Source organism: Melospiza georgiana, chromosome 25 (assembly GCF_028018845.1).
Source record: "Melospiza georgiana isolate bMelGeo1 chromosome 25, bMelGeo1.pri, whole genome shotgun sequence".
NCBI classification, from domain to species: Eukaryota; Metazoa; Chordata; class Aves; order Passeriformes; family Passerellidae; genus Melospiza; species Melospiza georgiana.
Window position 1 is genome coordinate 2221015 of NC_080454.1, and position 27052 is coordinate 2248066.

General features: G+C 49.2%; 1 pseudogene; it reads right to left on the reverse strand.

The window, feature by feature from the left end:
* The window catches only part of LOC131093333 (zinc finger protein 850-like), a 628085-nt pseudogene that overhangs the window by 50524 nt on the left and 550509 nt on the right, over nt 1-27052 (reverse strand).

The window sequence follows — 27052 nt, forward strand, 5'->3', positions numbered from 1 at the left end:
CATTTTGTGCATTCCAAATAAATGTGTCTAAGGAAAACCTGAGATTTTTTTCTCCTGCTCCCACTGTCCTTGGCCACATCAACAGATGCTGGTGTGACTCATTCAAGAGAGAGAGAAAATTTTTTTACTTAAATTGTTCGTGCAAAATGACTTCTACAAAAAGAAAAGGAGGTTTGTTATAGATGAGTAATTCTATGGTTGACTCTCACAGTTAAGGGGTGAATATTAAATATATGTTAAGAGAAGTTCTGTAGATGTATAATTATCCTTCCCCTCCCCCTTGCATTTTTATCGCAGGATGGCCTCAGTAGCTGGGGCATTTGGGAGGGTCAGCTTGTTACTATGGCAGCACCTGACCTCCAATCAAGGTGTAAGACAGTGATCTCCACCACTAGACAGAGAAAAAGGAGTTGATTGACAAGACTTTGGGAGGGGCTAGAGGTGTAAAAGAAAGAGTATCCATTTTGTAGATGAGCACATGGTGACTGAATTCTTTGCTTCCGGCACTGTATTCTTTTCTTTATTCAGTCTTCTGTTGTATTTGAAAAGATATGAAATCAAGAATCTTCTGTTGTATTTTGATAAGGACTTAATAAACCATTGAAAATATTGAAAGTGAAAATCATGTCTCACATGGGGTTGGGGAATCTGAGGCATGGCTGTCCACAATGGACTCCAGTTCCAATGTATAACTCTTCTGACATGGCCAGACCTCCTTAGGAGCAGCACTACATCAATATCAGGAACGGAATGCTGCAATCACCTCTTCTCAAAAGAGAAAAGTAATAAAAGACAGTCTTTAAAATAGGATTACATATTTCTTAGAAGCTCATTGAAATATTTCTCCGTAACTGTAAAAGGAAATCTTCCTGATGAACTGCTCCAGACCAGAGGGAAATCAAGGCAGAGCCATGGTTTGACAGGACTTGCCTGATCCTAATGAGTTCTGAGGTGCATTTCAAGCTGAGCCCTTGAACCTCAGGGCCTGAGAGGAGATTGCACAAACCTTTCCAGGAGTCAAAGTTAGAGGAAAGACCCAAAGTGTCTCAAAGCATGAATGGGTCCCACTGAGGTCCCTCTCCAACACAGGCTCCTCATGGACTCCTTGCAGGAGAGAATTGGAGGCCAGGATGGCACAAAAACCTCTCAGAGATGGAGAGTGGAGAAAGAAAAATCCAAAGTACCTTAAAACCTTGAGTACCTCAAAGCATTAATGAGCCCCACTGAATGTCAGTACAAAGCTCTCAAGGGACTCATTAAAATAGATAATTGGGGCCATGATTGCACAAACCTCTCACAGAGTCTGTATCCAAAGGGCAACACCAAGTATCTTAAAATAACTGAAGTACCTTGAAGTATTAATGACCCCCGATGAGTGTTGTTACTGACAAAGCCTCTCCAGGGACTTTAGTAGATAATTGGAGGCCATGAGTGCGCAAACCTCTCAGAGACTCCAAGGCAAAAGCCAAACCCAAAGTCCTTTGAAAAACCTGCAGTACCTGCAGGGAGCATTAAGGAGCCCCCAGGGCCATTCCTGGCCAAGGCTCCCCAGGGACTCCTTCCAGCAGATCCTTGAGGCCACTGGGATGTGGGCTAGGGGGGATGCTGAGGGCAGGACAAGGGGGTGACAGTGCCCAGCCTGGCTGAGGCTGTGCCAGGAGGCCCCAGTGCTTCAGGACAAGGTGTCTCCTCCCAGCCCTTGCTGGCATGGACCCTGCTGTGCCCCAGGGCACCAAGACGTGGCTTCTCTTTGTCCCCACCTGTCATCACTGCCTGCAGTTCTCTGCTCTGCCTGGGGCCTGGGGACACTTTCTCAGTCATGTCCCTCACTGGGACCAATTAAAAGTCTAAGAAACTTTGGAGTTGGATTCTGACTTGGAGTTCTGGAGAGGTTTCTTCAGCTCCCTCTCAGGGACTGATGTTCATGGCCTCAGCACAAAGCCCCAGAGGCTCATTAAAGTCCTGGTGCTGTGTCTGTGCTGCTGAGTTGGGCTGGGCTCCTGGCACAGAGGCAGCTCCTGTTAACTAAGAAGAGCTTCAAAAGCACATTTCTCTTGATGAGAAGCTCTTCTGCCAGTCCAGCAGGACTGGGGCACTGCCTGCAGCCACCCCAAGCACAGCACAGAGGCACAGAGAGCTTCAATCAGTCAGGGCTGGGAAGGTGCTGAGAAGTGCCTGGGGCAGAATGACTGCCAGCCCTTGGCATAGGAACCTCTGGCTGCAGGACAATGCCGCTGCAGCTCCTGGAATGATCTCCTAAAGCTGGAACATCCCAATGACTACAGACCCTGTGAGTACATTCTCTGATTGTCTCTTGTGCAGAGCAGCCAGGGGTGCCCAGGGCTGTCCTGCAGAGCAGAGTCCTGCAGCCCAGGGCACTGTGCTTGGGCAGGGACTCTGCTGCTGCCAGGGAACGCTCTCAGCCAGCCCTGGCAGCTACTGCCAGCACTGGGGGACAAGATCTGGGTGGGAGGAGACTGGTAAGGCTTGGAAGTGTTCTGCTTTGTGTGGTGAGAGGATGCTGCATTGTTCAGGGCCGCTCTTTGCATGGCATTTAACTGCAGCACATTTCCAAGTACATTATGCAGGGAGCATAGCAAGGCAGGGGCTGCGTAAAAGGGAAAATCCTGCTTTTTTAATATACTGCTCTGGGTTGCCCGGATGGAGCCTATAGATTTTCATCTCTCAGTTCAGAATGGAATAATAAAAACATTTTGTCTCAGATCTGAATAAAGCAGGCAGTGACAGATATCTGCACAGGGCCCCTTTGAGGCAGCATCAGTGTCGCTTTTCCAGCCTCCTCAGGGTTGCTCTGACATTCCTATCAGAGCCTGCAGAGCCAGAGCTGCCCCTGGGCAGTGCCAGAGCTGGGATGGGTCTTCAGGGCAGAGCTGAGCCCCCAGGGCTGGGCTGGGCTCTGGCAGCACTGGCAGGGCCCAGCCCTGAGCACAGGGAAGCAGCTGCTGGCAGGGACAGCTCTAGGCAGCAAAGCCCTGGGCCGGCAGTAGGGGGAAAGTGCCCCCAAGATGTGCTGGGATATTTAAAGTCCTCTCCAAACCCAACAATTCCATGATTATTTTTTCTTACAGATCCCCATGCCAAGACAGCTCAAATGTCCAACAGCAGCTCCATCAGCCACTTCCTCCTGCTGCCATTGGCAGACACGCGGCAGCTGCAGCTCCTGCACTTCTGCCTCTTGCTGGGCATCTCCCTGGCTGCCCTCCTGGGCAACGGCCTCATCATCAGCGCCATAGCCTGCGGCCACCAGCTGCACACACCCATGTTCTTCTTCCTGCTCAACCTGGCCCTCAGCGACCTGGGCTCCATCTGCACCACTGTCCCCAAAGCCATGCACAATTCCCTCTGGAACACCAGGAACATCTCCTACAAAGGATGTGCTACACAGCTCTTTTTCTTTCTCTTCTTTATTGGGGCAGAGTTTTATCTCCTGACCATCATGTGCTATGACCGCTACGTGTCCATCTGCAAACCCCTGCACTATGGGACCTTCCTGGGCACCAGAGCTTGTGCCCACATGGCAGCAGCTGCCTGGGCCAGTGCCTTTCTCTATTCGCTGCTGCACACAGCCAATACATTTTCCTGCCCCTGTGCCATGGCAATGTCCTGGGCCAGTTCTTCTGTGAAATCCCACAGATCCTCAAGCTCTCCTGCTCAAATTCCTCACTCAGGGAACTGGGGCTAATTGCAGTTAGTGCCTGCTTGCTATTTGGTTGTTTTGTTTTCATTGTTTTCTCCTATGTGCAGATCTTCAGGGCTGTGCGGAGGATCCCCTCTGAGCAGGGATGGCACAAAGCCTTTTCCACCTGCCTCCCTCACCTGGCAGTGGTCTCCCTGTTCATCAGCACTGTCATGTTTGCTCACCTGAAGCCTCCCTCCCTCTCCTCCCCATCCCTGGATCTGGCTGTGTCCGTTCTGTACTCAGTGGTGCCTCCAGCCCTGAACCCCCTCATCTACAGCCTGAGAAACCAGGAGCTCAAGGCTGCTGTGAGGAGACTGATGACTGGATGCTTTCAGGAACATTAAACTGCTGGTCAATTTCTGCAAATCACTTGTAATAAAACTAGTTTTTGATACTTCTTGTTGGTTTCATTTTGGAGATTTCTTTCCTTTGTTTTAGTTTTTCCATTCTGTCCACAAAGAAACATCATTGCCTGTGCCATTTCTCATTTTGTTTCTCTTCACGTTCCCTGTGGCCACAGACTGTGTCAATGGGGGACTGCACTCTTGGTGTATTTAAAGGAAGTAAAGGATGTCCCAGCAAAGTTTTCTGCAGAGATGCCCTTTTGTTGCTTTCTCTGGAGCTGCAGCAGCAATGTCTGTGTGCAGAGCTGGGGGCAGATCAGTGCTGGCACATCAGCTCTGCTCCTGCTGGCCACACCATTCCTGAGCCAGGCCGGGAGCCATTGGCCTTCTTGGCCACCTGGGCACACTGCTGGCTCATGTCCAGCCTGCTGTTCATCAGTCCCTGCAGGTCCCTTTCTGCCTGGCTGCTGTTCAGCCACTCCATCCCCAGCCTATAGCACTGGGGCCAAATTGCATGGCCTGGTACTTGGATATTTTAAACCTGAAATTGCTGGATTCAGCCCCTCAATCCAGCCTGTCCAGGTCTCTCTGCAAAGCCCTTCTATGCTCCCACAGATCAACACTCACATCCAGCTTGGTGTCATCTGCAAAGATGTCCTAGGTTCCAGGGGCCCCCTCAGTGTCACAATGGCCTCTTGGTTACACAAGGCCCTGCACTGTCACACTGTTCTCCTTGGGTCCATGAGACCATGCAGAGCAACAATGGTGTCCTTGGTTCCGTGGGGCCCCAAAATGTGACAATGGACTCCTTGGTTCCATGGGCCTTCACATGTTCTTGTTTGTGCTGCAGTTTCACAGTGGCCCCTTGGTTCCATGAGGCCCCAGGGTGTCACAATGGCCCCATGGGTACATGAGGTCCCACACTGTCACCATGGTCTCTGTAGTTCCACAAGTCCCCTCAGTGTCACAATGGACTCCTTGTTTCCACGAGGCCACACAGTGTCACAACGTTCTTCCAGATACCCTGAGGCCCCCTCGTGTCACAGTGGCCCCTTGGTGACACAGGATCCTGCACTGTCACAATGTCCCCTTAGTTCCATGAGGCCCTGCAGTGTCAGAATGGCCCCTTGGTTCCACTGGGCCCTGGAGTCTCCCAATGGTCTCCTTGGTTTTGCAGTGTCAAAATGGTCAAACCCCTTGGTTACACAAGGCCCTGCAGTGTCACAATGGCCTCTGTGGTTCCACAAGGACCCAGAGTGTCACAGTGCACTGCCTGGTTCCAATTGGCCCCAGTGGACCCCTGGTTCTGTGGGGCTGCACGGTGTCACCATGGTCCTCTTAGTTCCATGAGGCCTTGCAGTGTCACAATGGCCCCAGAGTGTCCCAATCATCACAGAATGACAGAATCAAATAGGCTGGAAAAGACCTTTGGGATCATCAAGTCCAACCAATGCCCTAATACTGCCTTGTCACACAGACCATGGCGCTAAGTGCCACTGAAGAGGGACAGGGACTCTGCCACCTCCCCCTGGCCAGCCCATTCCAATGCCCACTCACCCTTTCTGTGAAGAACTCCTTCCTATTTTCCAGCCTGAACCTCCCCTGGTGCCGCTTAAGACTGTGTCTTCTTGTCCTGCCCTCCAGCAGATCCACACTCACACCCAGCTGGGTGCCATCTGCAAGTTGTGAATGGTGGACTCAATGCCCTCACCCAAATCACCAGTGAAGATATTAAACAGGACTGGGCCCAGCACAGACCCCTGGGGGACACCACCAGTGCCTGGACACCAGCTGGGTGCAGCACCATCCCCACCACTCTCTGAGCCCAGCCTCCAGCCAGCTCTTAAATCTCCCAGCGAGGAGGGAACCTGCCCAAGCTGTGGGCTGCAGCTTTTCCAGGGAATGCTGTCAGAGACAGTGTCAAAGGCTTTGCTGAATCCCAGGCACACAACATCCACAGCCTTTCCTGCATCCACAGGTGGGTCACCTGGTCATAAAAGGAGATCAGATCACTCAGGCAGGACCTGCCACTCCTAAATCCATGCTAGCTGGCTCTGACCCCTTGGCCATCCTGTGGGTGCCCTGGGATGGCACTCAAGGTGATCTGTTCCATAACCTTGCTGGGCACCCAGGTCAGGCTGACAGGCCTGGAGGTCCCCAGATCCTCCTTCCAGCCCTTCTTGGGGATGGGCTCACACTGGCACCTCCAGTCCTCTGGGAGCTCCCTGCTGAGCCAGCACTGATGGTAAATGATGGAGCGCAGCCTGGAGAGCTCATCCACAGCTCCCTCATTGCCCTAGGATGGATCCTGTCTGATCCCATACACTTGTGAGCATCAGAGTGGCTCAGCTGGTCACCCACTGCTTCCTCCTGGATTCCAGGGGCTGTTCTGCTGCCTGTGCCCATCTACCAGCTCAGGAGAACACTTGTCCTGAGGGCAACCTGTCTTAATATTAAAAATTGAGACAAACAAGGTGTTAAGTAGTGTAACCTTTTCCTTATCTTTGGTTACTATATTCTCCACTGCATCCAATAAAGAGTAGAGGTTCACCTTATCCCATGTTTTGCTATTAGTCTATTTATAGAAACATTTCCTATTATTTTTCACAGAAGTGGTCAGGTTAAGTTCTAATTGAGCTTTCACATCTCAGCTTTTCATTCTGCATGACCTAACAACACCCTTAAACACTTCCTAAGTTGCCTGAGTTTCTATCCAATGCTGATGCTTCCCGCTTAACATTACTTTCTTGAAATGTGTCCATCCTTCCTGGGCCCCATTTGTTTTTAAGGGCTGTTTCCCTTAAAACAATCAGTACCTGATTTGGTATTCTATCGGTTTCTCGGCTGTTTTAATGACCTGGAAAGGCCCGGGGTGGCCTTGGGCAGCCCGCGCTCCAAAGGACGAGAAGAGGCTTCAGGTTTTTTCTTGGTCTTCAGTGTTTATTAGTTATTTATCTAAAAGATTTTCTCTCGGCCCGACAGAATCTGCACAGCAAGCCAGCCATGAGCACACTGAGAGCCCCCGGAGAGGTCACCTATCTTTATACTCAAAACTACGTATACAATATTTACCTATTTCCCCCAATACCTTTTACCCTTATTGACCAGTACACCTTTAGTAATAACCAATCCTAAAGTGCCAACATCACCACAGAAGATGGAGGCCAAGAAGAAGAAGAAGAAGAACAGGACACGCCCCAATTCCTCCATCTTACTTCTTTAGACCCCCCTGTACAGAAATCTTAAACCCTGTGTTTCACACTCTAATTAACTTATCCCTTCACCATTCACCCCAGTGAAATCCTCCCATCCTCATACAGGTGTCGTCTCTCGTGTAGGATCAAAGTCCAGCCACCAGACACTTCTGGCAACATTCCAGGACTCCCGAGCCCCCCCAAGGGTGGTCTCGGTCACTCTGCACATCATTCCTGAGGTGCTGAGATCCCACAGTATTCCCCAAATCTGCCTCCTAAACAGGCCAAAGTCTGCCCTTCCTAATTCCAGTGTAGAAGTTTTGTTACTGCCCCTCCTTCTTTCACAGAATATTGAAAACTTGATTATTTCATGGTCACTCTGCCCCAGGCTGCCTCTGAGCCCCACATCTGCCACCAGCCCTTCTCTGTTTGTGAACAGCAGCAGACAGAGCTTTCCTTGGCAGTGGGAGTGTTACCAAAAATTCAGTAAAACAGAAAACTCCTTAACCCCAGTGTAGCATTAAGAAGAAGCATTCTTTATTCAGCTGGATTAACAGGGGATAGCACCTCCCAAAGCTGTGCATGCTGAGTTCAGGAGAGTTTCTCTTTATTTTCTGTATTTTGCATACATATTCATTGATTGTCCTGGACTAAACACACATGTGACAATCGTTTCCCGAATATAATTAACATATTTCCCCTCCCCTTCACCCATGTCCTGGGGGCTCTCTGGTGGTCCCTGGTGGTCGTGGACCCCAATGTTCCCGTGGGCCTGGCTGGGCTGGCAGGACACTGAGGCTGCTGAACTTCCAGCTCCCCTTCTGACACAATGAGTGTTGTGTAGTTTCCATAAGCCTGGGTTTTTGAGAACAAGCTCCAGGTGTCAGCTCAGCTGGTGGAGACAATTTATCATCTGGTAACAAGAGGTCACAGAGTGGGTTGTGGCATCACAGAGTGGATTATGTGAGGTCATTGAGAGCTATGACATCATACACTGCCTCTGTGACATAACAGAGCCAGCTGTGACATCACAGGGCAGAAGTCTGACATCACAGTGCAGACTACGGCATCACAGACTCTGGTGTGACATCAGAGACCAGCTGTGTGACATTGGAGAATGGGCTGTGACATCCCAGAGCAGGCTGTGACATCCCAGAGGGGCTGTGTGACATCCCAGAGGGGCTGTGTGACATCCCAGCAGGCTGTGTCAGGTCACTGGGTTGGTCACTCTGCCCCAGCTCCCCCTCACAGTTTCTCCCCACAAGTCCAATGCTTTTCATGCCCAGCAGGGTCCCTGTCCCCCGGGATCCCCCCGGCCCACCTGGAGCCACAGCCTCCACCAAAGGATGTTCCACAGGATCCACCCCAGAGCCTGACAGGGGACAAGGGGCCAGGGCTGTGTGACCAGGACATCAAGGACTGGGATTATCCAGGTCACTGTGGCCTGATCTGGGTTCCCAGGGCAGGAAAGATGTCTGGCAGCTGGAGCAGGGTCTGGGAAGGGCCTCCAAGGTGGGGCTGGAGCCCTTGGGCTGTGAGCAGAGGCTGAGGGAGCTGGGCTTGTCCAGCCTGGAGCAGGGAAGGCTGAGGGGCTCCTCATGCCAGCCTGGCAATGCCAGCGAGGAGGGGATGGAGAACACAGAGCCAGGCTCTTCACAGGGGGCTGGGGGGAGAATAAAAAGCCAATGGGTGGAAGGGGAAAGAGGGGAGATCAGCCAGGGCATGAGACGATGAAATGAGTCAGGCTGCTTTCAGCATTTCCTCAACACCAAGAGCAGCCTGACCTCCCTTCTCCATCCACCACTGATAGATTTGCAAATCAGGAATTGTTTGTGCTGTTCTGTCCTCAGTCCAGGACAAGAGTCCTGATACAAGAACTCAGTTGTGTTTATATCTATCACAGAACCACACTAGTCAAAAATTAATTTTAGTATGCAAATCAGTTGTGAACAGTGGAGTCATCAGACATGCTGGGACATTGCACATAGCTCAGGGAAGAGTTTGTAATTGTGTGATTGTTATTTTAATGGTGTAATTTTTATTAAGTTATATCCTGTTCAGCTGTGGTCTGTTGGCTAGGTCCAGTGTGGGCTGGAGGGAGCTCAGATTTGCACAAGGCTGTTCTGAGTGCCAGCCTTGGATGGGGAAAATGGTGGGGTGGGGGTAGGGACAGAGTCTGATTGATTGTCAGCCATGAAAGGTCTTGATATTCATATCCATTCAAACTGCACGAGGAGGTACTTGGATTCAGTGTCAACTGGAGATTGCACATATCAATTTATGAACAGGGAAAAAAAATTAAACAGGATCTAAAAAATGTTTCCTCACTGTCTTTTAAAATAGAACATATTCAGTTGAATGCACTTCTGAAATCTCTCTTATTAACCACACAAGATTTGGAAACTGAAATCAAATTATCCCCAGAGATTTGGCTTGTTCAGGTGTTCTGAATGTTAATGGGCCCTGGGACACTGAATTCCTGCACTGAAGAGCTGAAGGCTGAACAAGCCTCTGGAGCAGGAAAATTCAGCAGCAGCCTCCAAGGTGCTGAGGATGTCAGCAGCCCCCACTGAGGCCATCCCTGCCCAGAGACCGTGGGGGAATGGGCAGACAAGGAGAGCGTCCCTGGGGCTGGGGCAGCACAACTCAGAGGCAGCAGTGGCTCCAGCTGTGAAATGGAGTGTGGAATGGGGCTGGGAAAGCCTTGCCTGGGCTGTGCCAAGCAGGACAGACAAGCCCTGACTTCCATCCAGTAGAAAACTCTGTCAAGGAGATATTTAAAAGGAATTACAATTGTTTCTGTATTCTGAATTGGACTTCCTGGAGAAATACCAACAAGAGATCCTCAGGAGCTCAAAACAACAAAACAGTCTTTACTGGTAACTTTAGAAAATCAGATAATTTTTGGCAAAAGCTTTAATATGACATTCAATCAACACAGAACACTTCTTAAGGCACTGACTTGGCCCAATCAACTTCACAAACTCTAAGCTATTTGAATTTTACATTACTCAAATTTGCAAAAGGACCAAAATAGAAGAAAAGGACAGAAAGAGAGAGAGGCAAAAAGGATACAGAGGAGCATACACAGAGGTACCAACTCCTGGATTCCAGTAGCGTTCAGATGGAAATTCCAGGAGGAGTAGGGTCAAGATGTGTGCTTTCCTTGTGGTCAGCCTTAAAAACCCCTTGGTCTTCCTGGGCCCTTCCCCCAGGTGGGACTGTGGGTCATTTGGTGCCTCAGGAGCTGGGCTGGGGCTGCAGAGGTGGCTGTGGAGCATTGCCTGTGCTGTGCCAGGGACTGGCAGACACTGCTGGGCTGGGATAGAGGCTCTGGGGGGATTGGGGTCACAGGGCAGGGCAGGGCTGGGGTTCCAGGGCAGGGGAGGGCTGGACCTGCCCCTTCCTCCCCTATTGGAATAAGATCCCAATATTACCAGGTAGATTGTGCCTGGGCTCCTCTGACCCCTGCTCCTGGGCCAAAGGCGGCAACTGTGGTGTTTCACCTCAGAGACACTTTTGGCTGGCTGGATGGTGCAGCTGAGCGCCAAAACAAGTCCAGGCTAGTGGAAACTCAGTTTGCCTCAGGTGCAAAGGCTTCAGGCTAAGGTGAGGAGGAAAAGGAGACAGATTCTGCTGGAGGGTTAATATCAAGAGTTTATTCCATGGTCACAGACGTCTGAATCTTAGGTAACAGCTCCAACAGAATCCCAACCGCATGGCCTGAGTGACTTTTTAAGCTCCGGGGGGAGGGGGAGGGAAGGGACAGGTGAGCCACCAACCAGGTGGGAGGGGCAGGGTCTCAGGCAACGATGACACCCAGACAGACCAATGACCTCTGGGCACAGGGGCATCTTTTGAACCTGACCAACCACACGATGGCCTTGCTGGAATATTAAGACTGATTGACAGCCCCGCAGGGGTCGAGGGGGAAGGGGAAGGGGAAGAGAGATATTGCTGCACCTGGGAAGGTGCTGGGAAGTTGACAACAGGAAATTGCAACACACTGCAACACTCCCCACACATGAAATGTCTTGAGCCAAGAAATTCCTCCACTCTGTCACAATAGGGAATACTGGAGGTGAAATCCCAATTCTGGCCATGCGCACCTAGATAAGAAGAACAGTTCTTTTCCGTAGGAATGAAAGCCCCAGTTCTCAGTAAATTTCTGGTTTGTTTGGATTCTGTTTGATTTTGTTGTTGCTTTGTTTCCTTGTTGTGCCTGAAGTGTCCAGTCACCAGCAGAGTGACTCTTGCCAAGGAACTTTGTGCTGCTGTCCCTTAATATTCAGTCTGGTTTTTGCTGCTCCCTTGCTGGGGATTTTTTCAGTGCTCTCAAGGCCTCGTTGGTAACAGAGTGAAGGAGCCCTGGCCCAGGCTCTGGCCCTGGGGGACACGGGGACGCTGCCGGGGGGTCCCTGTCCCCCTGTGCCACCCCCAGGGCCCCAACCCCCATCCCTGTGTCAGGCTCTGGGGTCGATCTCATGGAACATCCTCTGGGGGAGGCTGCGAGGCCGGGGGCGGGGGGACCTGGGGTGACAGGGGACCCTGCTGTGCACGAGCAGGGTTGGACTGCTCTGGGGGGAGCTGTGAGGGGGGCCGGGGCAGAGTGACCTCCCCAGGGACCTCACACAGGCCCCGTGATATCACACAGCCCCTGTGATGTCACACTCCCCCTGTGATGTCCCAGAGCCCCTGTGATGTCACACTGCCCCTGTGATGTCACACAGATCCCTATGATGTCACACTGCCCCTGTGATGTCCCAGAGCCAACTCTGAGACGCCACGCTATGTTGTGACACAGCTGATCTGTGATGTCATAGAAGTCTCTGTGATGTTAGAAAGTCACTATATGATTTCACAATCTCTACTGTGATGTCACAGCTTGCTCTATGATGTTACACAGCCACCCAGTCCCTGGGCACCAGAGGGAAGAGGTTCCCACAGCCCCAGCCAGGGACCCGCTCCCAAGGCTGCTGCCATGGCCACCAGGGCTGGCACCAGCTAGGATGCTCAGTTTCCACAGGCCGTGGTTCAGGAATGGGATTCCCCAATTTCCTGCCCCCGCTAAAACCGCGCTGCCCTCACTGCCCTCCCGACTCCCATGGAAAGCACAAAGGCAAAGATCCCAGGCTGGGATAAGAACAATTTATTAGGAACAGGAACAAGATAAGGGACAAACAGAACTGAAACAATATTGATAACCGAAGGGATAAATGAAACAGTTTACTGGGAAAACTAAAACACAACTCACTGGGTCTTCCTGTCCACAATTTCCCCTGTTTGGAAAGGACACCCTTCTTCTCAGGGAGAGAGAGAGAGAGAGTGTGTCCTTTTTCTGCACCTGGAAATTCTCTGAGGTGGGAGTGAATGTAATGATACTGCCATGTTAAGACCCTCATGTTTTTCAATGCCACATCATGACACTGGTAGGGGCAGGGAAAGGGACTGGTGTCTTCCCAGCATGGATCATGGGGACATGGATCACCAGCGCTCTTCCCAATGTGGGTTCTCCCATGGGGGATGAAGCTGGAGTGGTGGATGAAGCTGTTCCTGCATTTGTGGCATTTGCAGGGATCCCTTACTGGTGGCTCCGTTGGTGTCTGGTCAAGTGAGAGCTGGTGGTGAAACTCTTCCCACACTGGGGACATTCGTAGGGCCTCTCCCCAGTGTGGATGCGCCGGTGCTTGATGAGGTCGGAGTTGTGCTTGTAGCCCTTCTCGCACTCAGGGCAGAGGAAGGGCCTCTCCTCAGTGTGAATCCGCTGGTGCTGGAGGAGATTGGAGCTGCTCTGAAACCTCTTCTGACACTGGGGACACTCGTAGGGCTTCTCCCCAGTGTGGATGTGTTGGTGGGTCACAAGGTTGGATCTGTAGCGTAAGCCCTTCCCACACTCCCCACACTCATAGGGCCATTCCCTGGTGTGGATCATCTGGTGGCTGATCAGGTGGGAGCTCCGCCTAAAGCTCTTCCCACACTGCAAGCACTTGTGGGGCTTCTCTCCATCATGAAGCTGCTCATGGACCACCAGCTCTGAACTCTGGCTGAAGCTCTGCCCACCTTCCTGGCTCAGGGTGGCTCTTTCTTCTTCAGAGCACCCTGGGCTGGGTTTGGAGCCCCTCCTCCTCATGGGGGATGTCTGAGGTTTTTCTTCCCTGTTGGATTCCTGTGTGTTAGAATCACTTAAAGCGGCCTCTTTCACGAGGTTCTGCCATGAAGATTGTTCCTCCCTGGTCTCCACCCTCAGTTCCTTCCCTGGGGAAGGAAGGACAAGGACAGGATGGGATTTGCCTCCATGCCAGAGGGAAGGGGAAGGAGATTCCCCCAGTGCATCCCCGGCAGGATGGCATTGGCAGCAGGGTTGTCCTGCAGCCGAGGGCTGTGCTGGGCTGGGAGATGGAGCAGGAGAGAGGGGGAAATAGGAACTGACTTCCTCCTCACCTATCTGGGTGTCCTGGGGATCCTTCCTGTTCCTCACAGCCTCCTTCTCCATCCAATCAAGGTTTGGGAATGGGAAATCCTGTTCTGGGAAGAAAACAAAGGGTGCGCACATTGTCTTTTGTACTGCTTTGAAGGCAAACCTGGGGAGGATCTTAACCAGAATTACAATTTAAAAGGAAATGAAGATCAAGGCAATGATACAGAAACACTGCCTTAAACTGACCGAGTCAGGATATAACCTGACACCCTGTTGGTCAGGGTGGTGGCAGCAGTCCCAGTAGATGGTGGTGCAGTCCTGTTGGAGTGATGAACACGATTCTGTCGAAGCAGTGATCCTGTAGAAGGGTCTGGTCTTCCTCTGGAGGTCCAGTGGAGGTTATGGAGCTCTTGTCCTCTGGCAATCCAGTAGGCAAACTGCTCCTGGTGTAGCAAAGTGTCAGCTTATATCCAGGTAGGAATGCTTGGATCCTCCCCCTGGGCGGAGCATCCCACAATGGGAGGATGGAATTTTATCAGTCCTGCAGTGACACTCAATGGCCCATTCACAGGAGATATCTCCCCTGGAGGGCGTTGTGGAGAGCATTATTAATAATTGGTTAGCTGAGAAAGGCCACACTGATATAATGCCACTGGTTAAGCTGAAGGAGAAAAGTCAGCAGTCAGCAAGCTGAAAGGAAGAGTCAGCAGCGACCTTGCTGCAACATGAGGATAGGGAGTTGAGATTAGTCCTGAATATATCCTAAGAATATGTAGAAAGTATCAAAAGTAGAACCATAGGAATGTAGAAGTAGGCGTAGGTGCTGATATGTAAGCTGACCAATCCTGAGCTCAACTTTTGCAATATGTATGAAGCTCATTATTAACTGTATTTAACCCGCTGTACTGATCAATAAAATTGAGCCTGTGATGATCAAACTGATGTCCTGGCTCCCTTCCGTCGACAAATGGTGGAGAATGCGGGCATAACTGAATCTCTGCCCTTTTTCTCGGATTAAAAGAAAAAGGGATTACGCCACGGTCGAGGAAGTTGGGTTTGGGTCCCAGCAGCCGGGACGGTGCCGGAATTTGAAGCACCCTTAAGGTTCACAACTGTGACTTAAGCCAATACATGTCCGCCGGAGCCTGGAGAGCTGCAACAGCGCGCGCTGATTAATAGGTATGGATAGGCAAGCGGCATATGATTTATTTACCGCCTATTTAGAGCGGCGTGGGATAAAAGGGATAGATTTAAAAAAGGAGTTACCAGGGTTATTAGCTTATGGCCATGCTAAGGGTATCTTTTCTAATCCTCATACAGTTCATGAGTTATCAGAGTGGAGAAAGTTTGGGGAAATATTGTGGGATACAGTATTAGATGATGATAAGTCAGCAAAGAAATTCGGGAAGTTATGGCGGGTGGTGTATAACACGTTACTCCAGCAGGTCTCTGAGAGAAAGGCAGCAGAAAGGGCAACAGAAGCTCATAAGAGGAATATAGGGTATGGTTGTGAAGATGATCCCCTGGCACCTTCTGTAATTAAGGTACTTATGCCTAAGAGTCCCCAGCAAAGTGGTGTGGAGGATTTCTCTATAGGCGTAGTGGAACCGTCTGCACCTTTCCTGTCAGAGGGGGAGGGCGAGTCGGATGGTGGGGGTAGGAGCAAGCCAGCTTTGCCTCCGCCACCAGCTTCAGGCGGGTCGGATGGTGGGGGGAGGGGCAAGCCAGCTTCGCCTCCGCCGCCAGAGCTGCCTCCGCCGCTTCCTCTCAGTGAGCCGGCTCAGGTCACAGCTTCGGTGGGGGAGGGGCCCATTTCTCCGCCAGAGCTGGCTCCACCGGGGGGGCGGGCTCCTCCCCGCAGGCCGGCTCTGCTTGAGTCGGCTCCGGTTTCACTGTCAGCTCCAGCGGGGGAGGGGGGGCTCCCGCTTCCCCCGCGCGAGCCAGCCTCTGCTTCACTGCCCCCCCCCGCGCGAAAACTCGGTGTCTGCACCGAAGCGCCAGCAGCATAGCACCCTTAAAGAGCCAGATCCCATCCCAGGGGCACACCGTGATCCATGGGGGGAGATGGCTAAACAGAGGAGGGAAGCTTGGGCTGCTTTGGCGAAAGAAGTAATGCAAATGGGGGATGGTGAGGCGGTGGAAATAGCTTCTAGTCTTGCATGTCCAGTCACATACACACCACAGTATGATGCACAGGGGAACCTTATGCATAATATAGCAGAATACACTCCTTTAGATTGGAAGCTGTTAACTCAGCTACGTTCTACGGTTAGTCAGTTTGGAGTAAAAAGTGAACCTGTTAAGCAAATGTTAGATTATCTTTTTAATACTCAGGTTTTATGTCCTAATGATTTAAGAGGAATAGTTCGGTTGATATTCACTCAGCATCAGCAGTTATTGTTTAATGCACATGACCCATTACATGGAGTAATAGTAGAGGAGCAGATGGGCTTAGAGGCATTTTTGCGTACAGAGGCACAGATGATATCGGGAGCAGATAGACTTAGAGAGTCTATGTGGTTAGTGCGTGCTGCAATAGATATGGTTAAAGAGCCAGGAGGGTTACCGGCTTATATGGGTATTAAGCAAGGAAGGGAAGAATTATTTGGAAATTTTATCGATAGAACAGCTACTGCTATAGATCGGGCTGGTGTTGCAGAGCGCTATTGAAGAAGTGTGCTTTGCAAAATAGCAATCCAGCAACCCAAAGAGTGTTAGCTACTTTAGGGGCAAACTAGACTATTGAGGAAGCATTAGAGCGAATGGCATTAATGCCAACAGCTTCACAGGCATTTATAGCAGAAGCCTTAAAGGAATTAGGATTAGGGTTGCAAAAGCATAGTCTACTCAAAATCAGGTGTTAGCTGCTCTTGCTCCTCTCCAAAGCGGCTCACTGGCAGTCACGTAAAAAGGCTCGAGACCATTCATCAAGTGTTACCGATGCGGCAATGAGGGACAGATACAAGTTACCGCCGTGACATCGGAGACACCAGCTGCTGCCGTAACATCGCTGCTACCTCCTGTCTGCAACCCGCAACAACCGGGAGCCTCGGCTTGGACTTATCAGCAGCAGTAGACGTCACGCTAATGACAAACCAGCCTGAGAGGATACCCACTGGAGTAAAGGGCCCTCTTATATTAAATGGACAAACATGTGGAGCATTATTGCTGGGACGTTCCTCTATAACTATGTTGGGATTATTTGTTTTGCCTGGTGTTATCGATGCGGACTTTACAGGGGAAATACAAATTATGGCTTACACCCTTTATCCTCCGATTAAAATTACAAAAGGACAACTCATTGCACAATTGGTACCACTGTCACAAATGACATCAGGAATACAATCATTTACTGGGCAAGCATGGGATGAAAAAGGTTTTGGCTCCACTGGCGTTACACTTTTAACTGTGGATTTACAAAATAGACCAAAAAAAAAGGTTGAAATTACCTATGGGCATCAAAGCATAACCCTTTATGGATTATTGGATACAGGAGCAGATACTAGCATCATTTCTCCAGAAGCATGGCCACAACATTGGCCTCTATTTCCTTCATCAAACATGCTCACAGGAGTAGGAGGATTTACATTGGCAAGTAGATCGCCGTCTTTGTCTATGTGCATTGAGAATCAACAAATATCTGCTGTGTTTTCAATTGTTCAACTGCCTCCTACAGTTTCCTGTTTAATTGGAAGGGACATTTTAACACAATTGGGAGTGGTGTTAACTAATCAGCACCCTTTGGGGTAATTGCCATTGCTTGGACTTTCCCCATTCCACTCACCTGGAAAACGGATACACCGGTGATGGTTAAGCAATGGCCATTAAAAGGGGAGAGTCTTATGCATGCCCATGAATTGGTACAGGAACAATATGCAAAAGGGCACCTAAGACTGTCCACAAGCCCTTGGAATACACCTATTTTTGTAATCAAAAAGAAATCAGGGAAATATCATTTGATACATGATTTGAGGGCTGTAAATGACCAAATGGAACCAATGGGGGCCTTACAGCCTGGTCTTCCAAATCCAGCTATGATTCCAGAACACTGGCCATTTTTAATTATTGACCTAAAGGATTGTTTTTTCACTATTGGCCTGCATCCTGATGACATGAAGAGATTTGCTTTTACTTTACCAGCAATAAATCGTGGGGAACCAGATAAAAGATTTGAATAGACATCTCTTCCGCAGGGCATACGCAACTCCCCCACTTTATGTCAGCTTTATGTTGATGCTGCATTACAGCCACTACATCGTAAATGGCCAGCAACTATAATATATCATTACATGGACGATATTTTGTTTGCACAGCAACAGCCATTCTCCTCTTTACAGATTAACACCATTTAAAATACTCTTGCTGCATATTCACTTGTTATTGCTGCAGAGAAAATTCAGACTACAAAGCCCTGGAAATATTTGGGATGGACTTTGACGGATCAAATAGTGATACCACAAAAATTGGAATTACAATTGGACATTAAAACTCTACATGATGCACAGAAGTTGCTGGGAGACTTACAGTGGCTGAAGCCTATTGTGGGAATACCAAATCACTTATTAGAAGCCCTACGGCCTTTGTTAAAAGGTGTGGACCCTACTACTCCTGTACACCTGACAAAGGAGCATCATCTTGCCTTGCAGCAAATTAGTAACTGTGTACAGCAAGGGTATGTGTCTCGTCGACAACTCGACCACCCCGTTGACCTTACTATTTGGAATAGCCCTTGCCACTTGCTTGGTGCTCTCTCTCGGTTGCAAAAGAAAACGGGGGAGATACGGGTGTTGGAATGGTTATCACCACCACTACAGCATAAGAAAACAATATCTTCAAAAATTGAACAATTGGCTGCATTAATCAAAAAGGGGCGTCTCAGAATTCTTGAAGTGGATGGTAGAGAACCTGCTAATATTAGATTGCCTATGGAAAAAGAAACCTTGGACTGGTACTTGATAAATTCAAAGAATTTACAAGAAGCATTATTGATGTCACCTGCTAAAGTAGAGACTAGTAAATTAGTGCCTAGAGTTTTGCAATGGATGACAGAATGGAACTGGATTACTCGACCTTTGAGAGAAGAAAACCCCATAGAAGGAGCTATTACAGTTTTTACAGATGCAGGAAAGAAATCAAGGCGTGCTGCTGTTACCTGGCAAGAAAAAGGACAATGGAAGCATCAACTCCTCACAGCAGACCTTGCAGATAGCTTACAAACTTTGGAATTGTTAGCAGTAGTATGGGCGGTGTCCAACTTACAGGAGCCTTTAAATGTGGTCACAGACTCTATGTATGTTGCAGGAGTAGTCAAACGAATAGAGGAAGCAGCAATTAAGGAAGTGAATAATAAACGATTGTATGAGTTACTGATACAGTTAAGGAAAGCTTTACGGGAAAGAGCAAACGGTACCCTTAAGCAGTATATTGAAAAACATCAAGATTTGACAGATCCACAAGCATGTTTGGCTAAGGTTTTATATGTGATTAATCATTTATGCATTTTTGGGGAAGATGATACCCCCCCTGCAATGAAACATCATCCGAGGTCAGGTCAGGAAAATACTAAGGAAACAGAGGTCTGGGTTAAGTATAAGAACCCAAGTACAGGATTATGGGAAAAACCTGCAAAAGTATTATATTGGGGTCAGGGGTATCTTTGTGTTTCCTCACCTACAGGGCTTTGTGGGTGCCTGCTAAGTGGACTAAACCTGTTTTTGATGCAGCCTCTGGTGGATCGCCTTACGGAGGAGGACAAGGAATGACTGGGGAAGAAACTGCTTCTAGTCCTACAACCACTACTGTTTCAATTGAAGGGGTACTCGGAAGCGGTGGACAGAGCACTGACACGTCACTACCGGACGGCCCAGGAGTTGATTGGTTTCATTGACTCATTATCAAGTTTTCACTTAACAGATCCAGCGAAACTACATTGCCTTGACTGTCACAATACACATTGTGCTGCCTGGATAGCTCTACGTTGTGGGGGTTGTAAAAGAACTTTTTGGATAGAACAATCATTATTACGGGATTTGTGGTGTCATACTTGTGAACACGAGCATACGTGGGGAAAAGCTGGCAAGATGAATTAAGGAGACAAACGGGGCAAAACGCATATATAGCTTTAAATCTTTATGAGTCTCCTGAACAGAAGGTTCTTGCTTATTATCGATGGGAAATACAATGTATTGTAAATAGAATTAAGGTTCAAAGTAAATCAAATATAGTTTCTATAAGGTGTAGGAAATTAGTGCCTTTAACACAGCATTCAGTTGTAGGACCCTTCCAAGGGGATCCTGATAGAGCATTAGATTGCTGCATTGATAAGTTGCAAAAATTAAGTTTGAAAGTGGCAGGACCAGTGAAATTAGGAGCAGCAAGACTGAAGACAGATAAGAAAAAGAAGGCAAAAAAGGGAACGGTCTCATTTGAATAGGGGTATCAGTGATTGCTAATTAATTTTCTATGATTAGAACAATTTTACTGTTGTGGGACCCTCGGGAGGATATAGTTGTTGAGGAGGATAGCGAACAAGAACTACGATTACGAAATAAGATACACCTTGTGTTAAAGAAAGACCTTGAGCTGTTAGTCTCATATAGTAAAAAGGCTGAAGAGGCTTTGCGATCACCACCATTGAATTGGTTGCTTTGGGTTGAAGAACCAGAATTTTATACTGGTCCTTATTTACATTCGCTTCCTTGTTATGTTTGCAAAAAGGATAAAGATAAATGCTATGCATGGGTAGCTTTGCATTGTGCAGATTGTAATCAGGTTTATTGGTATTCACAGAAGTCATTGGGATATTTATGGTGTACATCTTGTTTTGGAAAGTGGATTCGAAATCATATCTGGGTTAGAGCTCTTGAACAAAGTACTGGCCTGCCAGGACGGACAGGATTACAGCTCTTTGAGAGTGCAGAACAAGTGGTTATAGCATATCTTAGGTGGAAGTTACAGGAAAACCTTAGAATATTTGAAATTACTAAAGCCTCACGCATCATAGCAGCTCGCTGCAAAGCTGATTTGCCTTCAAACTTACCTCGTGCTATACTTGTGAGCAAGGATGCTGATTTAGAATTAGATCAGTATATTCAAGAATTGACTCAGCCTTACAATAGACAATCTAGCAAACCAGGGAAAAGACAGCGAAGAAAGGAAAAACAACGTAAGCAGAAGGAAGAAAAGGAGAAGCAAAGCAAGCAGAAAGAAAAATGAGGTTTGTTTTTGTTATACTGCTCAATGCTGTAGCAAGTGAAGCAGTAGGAGTAACACACTTTAGTCAACCAAGGGAAAATTTATGGGTAACGCTTGCTAATCAAACTAACCAATCATCACTTTGTCTTAGTCTTGGAGGAGTCACTAACCCATTTCGAACATGCCTGGTGGGACTTCCGGCGTGGTCTCCTGGAGAATTTTGCAGTTTGATAAACAATCAAACCTTATGTATGTCTAACATGTCAAACATCACATTGCCAGTGCAACAGGGGTATACTGCAGGTCAGAGTGATGGCTATCGTCAATGCTTACTAATCCAATCACTTAACACCTCTTTGCATTCTCCTCCTGAAGAATTGGATCTTTTTGGAAGTACAAATGCCAGCATATCTAACACTACAGCTGGTGGATGGTTTAGCTTCAAACTTTCGGGTGCTCAGAATTTAAACCAACCTAAAGAAACATGGGCCACCCTAGATTCATCCCTGAATGTGAGTGAATTCTCTCCACAGCATTACAGTCAATGTAACGGCACAAATATCACAGCACCAATGAAATTACCCACAGGAATATTTTTGATTTGTGGAGACAGGGCATGGAATGGTATACCAGCTAAACCACAGGGTGGACCCTGTTTTTTGGGAAAATTGTCACTGTTTCATCCTAATGTGTCCTTGCTAATGCAGCTGAGTCAAAATTCAAACAGGAAGAGACGTAGCATACATGACTTAGACTGCAGCAAGATAGGAGATACACGGTTTTGGGGCACATTCAAACAGGTGGTGGTTTCAACTATCTTGCCAGGAGGATCTGCCAATAAAGCCATGAATTTAGCAAAACAATTAGGATGCTGGGCAAGGGATGAGCTGAACAAGACATCACAAATTCTAGACATGCTAACTGCAGATGTGCAAAGTGTTAACCATGCTGTTTTGCAAAATAGAGCTGCTGCAGATTTTTTGCTCTTAGCACAAGGACATGGATGTGAAGAGTTCGAGGGAATGTGTTGCATGAATCTGTCTGATCATTCGGTGTCCATTCACACTAAGATAAAAGAATTACAACAGGGACTTCACAAAGTTAAAGAAGAAGACGGTTTAGGAATTGACGAATGGCTTAAAGGCTTAGGACTCGGACCGTGGCTGAGGAACCTTGTGATCTATGCTATAGGACTGCTGGGTGTAATTTTACTGTTTTTGCTTATTTTGCCTTGTATCTTTAACTGTATTCAAAACATGGTCAGCCGTACAATAGCAAAAACATGGCAAACTAATCTCCTTGCACAAGAAGAAAACGGGGGAAATGTGGAGAGCATTATTAATAATTGGTTAGCTGAGAAAGGCCACACTGATATAATGCCACTGGTTAAGCTGAAGGAGAAAAGTCAGCAGTCAGCAAGCTGAAAGGAAGAGTCAGCAGCGACCTTGCTGCAACATGAGGATAGGGAGTTGAGATTAGTCCTGAATATATCCTAAGAATATGTAGAAAGTATCAAAAGTAGAACCATAGGAATGTAGAAGTAGGCGTAGGTGCTGATATGTAAGCTGACCAATCCTGAGCTCAACTTTTGCAATATGTATGAAGCTCATTATTAACTGTATTTAACCCGCCCTACTGATCAATAAAATTGAGCCTGTGATGATCAAACTGATGTCCTGGTTCCCTTCCATCGACAGGGCGTTATCAGGGCTGAGTCATGGAAGAGATAAAGAACACTGCCCCACCTGTTTATAGCAGTTGCTGAAGGTGGGGATTGAAAACATGCATTTGGTTACATCTTGCATGGGAACCTGAAACAGTGGGGTAATCCCTGCTCAGGGGGTGAACACCACCCCCCTTACCCAAACTGGCTCAGCTGTAAAACCCCCACCCTGGGAATGCCACGCATACAGGGGACAATGTCACACTTACCCTGCCCCAGGGGAGGTCTCTTTTTCCTGTCATTCCCTTCCTGTCCCCCCTTTTCCATCCCATTTACTTTTCAATAAAATTCATTTTGGGTTTGGTCTCATTATCACCTTAATTGGGGCAGAGGAATTTCTCTAACACTATTCTTAACCAGACTCACCAGACTGTGAAATTATTTTGGCACAGTGAGTTTAGGCACTGTTCTCTGATCCCAAGTGCCTTTGACAACAGCATGGTTCCTACCTCTGAGGAAGTTGTAGTTCTCTCTGGAGGAACTCTTTGAAACTGGGCTGCAGCTTCCTCTGAGTGACTTATGGGAGAATTGATGAGGTAAATCGCCTTTGTGGGCCTGGAGTGTAAAGAAAAGATTATGTTGTCCTTCTATTCCAGCGACATGATGAAGGTCTTCAGGGTGAGAGAAGTGGACGAGAATCTTGGTTCATGATCAAAAGGCTGGATTTATTGATATATGATATATAATACATTATAACTATACTAAAAGGAATAAAGAGAAAAGTTGCAGAGGCTTGCTGAGCTAAGAATAGAAAGAAGAGAATGAATAACAAAGTTCTGTGTCCAGCAGAAAGCAAGGACCAACTCTCCCGTGAGTGGTCAGCAAATCCAAACACTCACAGAATACCAATCACAGATGCTCCTGTTACATTCCACATCAGCAGATAATTATTGTTTGCATTTTTCTTCTGGGGCCCCAGCTTCCCAGAAAGGACAAATCCTAAAAGAGAGGATTTTATGAAAAAATGTCTGCAACATCCTTCCTTGAAATGTTTTTTCAAATCACAGGAGGAAAGGGAGCAAATGATACCAGCGAGACTGACAAGGTTCATTCACCCCAGGGTGAGGAACACAAGGCTGTTAAAAGTCCTACAAGAAGCTCAGCTCAAGTAGCTAAATTCCCAAATAACTCCTGAATTCCCATGCTTGAGTGCTTTGCGAAATGTGAGAATCATTTTTCTCTTCATCCCTGTCGCCTTTGTGACAGCTACAAAGAGTTTACTTTCCTTTTAATGATATCTGTCTTGGGCTGAATTTACACTTTTATCAGAACGTGCTAGCAGCTGAGCTGGAGCTGTGCAGGAACCAGTGGAACTTGGAATTGTCAAAAATTGCTTGCACAGTCAGTTTATTAATGTTTGGGATTTGTTTACATTTTCATCACATCTGACTTGTGGGAAAATCAAATATTCATCAAAGTAATTTATGCAGAGTCAAGTTTGATTTCTGCCAAATTATTTTGTCCAGTGCCCAGGGGATGCTCGAGGGGTCTCTGTGCCTCTCGCCCTGGGGGATGATTGGGAGGGGTTTGGGGGGCTTGTCCCTGTCCCTGTCACCTCAGGCCATTCCCCAGGGGGTCTCCATCATTCTCACCCAGAGAATGCCTGGAGGGTCTCCCTCCCTCTCATACCCTGTGCCAGGGGGTTCTCAGGACAGTCTCTGTCCCTCTCAGCCCAGGGGATGCTCTGGGGTCTCTGTCCCCTCACCCTGGGGGATGCTCGGGGGGTCTCCATCCCTCTGGCCTCAGGCAATGCCTGTGCAGGGCTGGGGACCAGGGGCTCTGTGTCCCTCTCACTGCTGAGGGTGCTCGGGGCTGGGGGGGCTCTCCGACCTTCTCACACCTGGGGAGGCCGGGGGGGTCTCTGTCCCTCTCAGCCCTGCTGTGACCCCACCCAAACATCATCGGGCTCAGAGGGACAGAGACACCCCCAAAGCCCCAGAAGGGCTGAACCTGGGATTTGGTTTGGGGCTGAGGGTTTAGGAAGGGGCTGGAATTGGGGCTGGGATTGGAGTTGTGTTGTGGTGTGCTGTAATGTCCCATTTTGGCCTTCCAGGTCACTTTCCCAGGTGTGCCAATACCTCTCTCCCTCCCCCCTTGCCCCCATGCTGAGTGAGTCCTGTCACTCAGACTTAACATTCCAGCAAGGTGTCGTGTGGTTGGTCAAGTTCATAGGATGCCACTCAGGCCCAGGGGTCATTGGCCTGTCTGGGTGTCATCTTCCCCTGAGACCCTGCCCCTCCCACCTGGTTGGTGGCTCACCTGTACCTCCCCTCCCCCTGTCCCTGAGCTTAAAAAGGTCATCAGACCATGCGGTCGGGATTCTGTTGGAGCAGCTCCTCACGTTCAGACTTCTGTAACCATGGAATAAACCTCTGGACATTAAACCCTCCAGCAGAATCCATCTCCTTTTTCTCTTCACCATCGCCTGAAGCTATTCCTCTTGAGGTAAACGGGGTCCTAACAAGCCTGGACTTGTTCAGTGCCCAGCTGCAACCACCAGCAAGCCGAGGTATCTCTGGGGTGACACACCGCAGTTGCTGCCTTTGGCCCAGCAGCGAGGGTCGGACCGGCCCAGGCACAATCTAACTGATAATATTGGGAGCTTTTTTTCCAATAGAGTTGGGGCTGAGATTTGGATTAGAGCTGGGATTGAGGTTAAGGCTGGACATGGGATTAGCTTTAGGGCTGGTTTTGGGATTGGGTCTAGGGCTAGACAAGTCTGGTACTGGGATGAGATTAAATACAGAACTGTGAGTGTGTCTAAACATGGAGTGAGATTGAGACCAGGATCAGGGTCAGGTTTGGGACTGAGCTCACCCAGGGCAGGACATGGGGGATGTCACTGCAGGATGTCCCTGGCGTTGTCCCAGCCCTCCTCAGGCACCTCCAAACATGAGGGGCAGCTGGGTGCCCCAAGATCCAGGTGCTCCCACGCTGCCCCTCAGTACCAGGCAAGCATTCCCTGAGGGCAGCCGTGACTGTGACCACTGGGGCTCTGGGATCAGCCCTCACATCCCTGCGGGAGCAGCAGCAGACAGGATGAGAGATTCCCCCGCCCCGTTTTTCCTGTGGAAGGGTGAAGCCCAGCTGCCCTTTTCTTCTGGTGCCTCCTCCTCTCCTCAGCTGAGGATGTCAAACTCCCCAGGAGCAGGAAAATCCCCATTCCCTGTTTGCTTGTGGCTGCAGCCTGGAACATCCACCCAGAATGAAGAACTTTCCAACAGCCCTGCTGAATGACACTGGCAAGAGGTTTGTGAGAAGAGGAAGAAATTGTATTTCGATAGTAAATAAAAGGTGCAAAATTATTCCTTTCTGTTATATTCCTTTTCAGTCAGTTCTGGTCTGTTTTCAGAGTGCCACCTTCTCAGCTGACTGTGTTTGTGCCCCCTTTCTCTCCTGCCTCTCTTTCCCTGCTCTCTTTCTCTCTCAGTGTCTCCCTTGACCCAGGGCAGCTCACACCAAAGACCCTGCCCTGATTTAATTCCCAATTCAGGAGCTACAACAACCATGGGGGAAGTTACGAGGGCTCGCAGTGAAATGCCACTGTAAGATCTTGCTCCACTTGGCTTTTGGCTCCTTCTTGACAGCTTTGCCCTCAAGGGCAGGAACATCTTTTCATAGCTGAGAACTGGAATTCCAGACCCTGGCAGTGTGTGCCGTGGATCCCAGAGGGGCATTCCCGAAGCTCCCAGGGTGCTGCTCCTGCCGTGCCTCCCAAGGAGCTTCTCTCCCAAGGGGAGTAGGTCCAGCAGCTCTGTGGGCTCCCAGAGCACACAGCAAAGGTGGCTTTGATGGACATTTTCCAGCACCTTCCCCTCTGGAAGCAGAGGGAGGGAGGAAATAGAAGCGACTCCTGGAAGGACTGTGGTGGGAAGGGACCCTGTCCATGGATTACGACCCCGCGAGGGAGAGACGCCTCTGCCGCACTGAAGGAGCGAATGAGAGCGTGGGAAAGCAACCGACGATTATTGAACGTGGACTGAACGGAACAAGAAATGGGGAGGAGGAAGGGAGAGAAAGAAAGCGGGAAGAGGTCTCAAAGAGACAAAGAAAAAGGAAAGAGGTCTCAGAGAACAGAAAGAAAAGGGAAAAGGCTCCCGCCCGGCCTCCGCAGCTCCCAGGAACACCCGCAGGGCGCAGCGTCTTTTACAATTCCAGCCAATCAGAGGACGCGGCAAACAATTTCCAGCCAACCAGAGCATTTCTCGCTGATGACTCACCGGTTGCCAGGCGGGCCCGCAGAGCCCGGCGGCCCCCGAGCGGAATTTGGGGCTCGGGCCGGGGGACGGATCCGCCCCGGGGGGGTCCCCGAGCCCCTGCCCAGCCCTGGGGCCGATCGGGGGCTCCCCCACCCAGCAGCCGGTGCTGCGGGGCCGCGGGGCAGAGCGGTGGGAAAGGGGGGTCCGGGCTGGCAGCGGAGGAAATGCGGGAGGAAGAGGAGAGAGAGGAGGAGCGGGAGCAGGAGCGGGAGAATCCCGG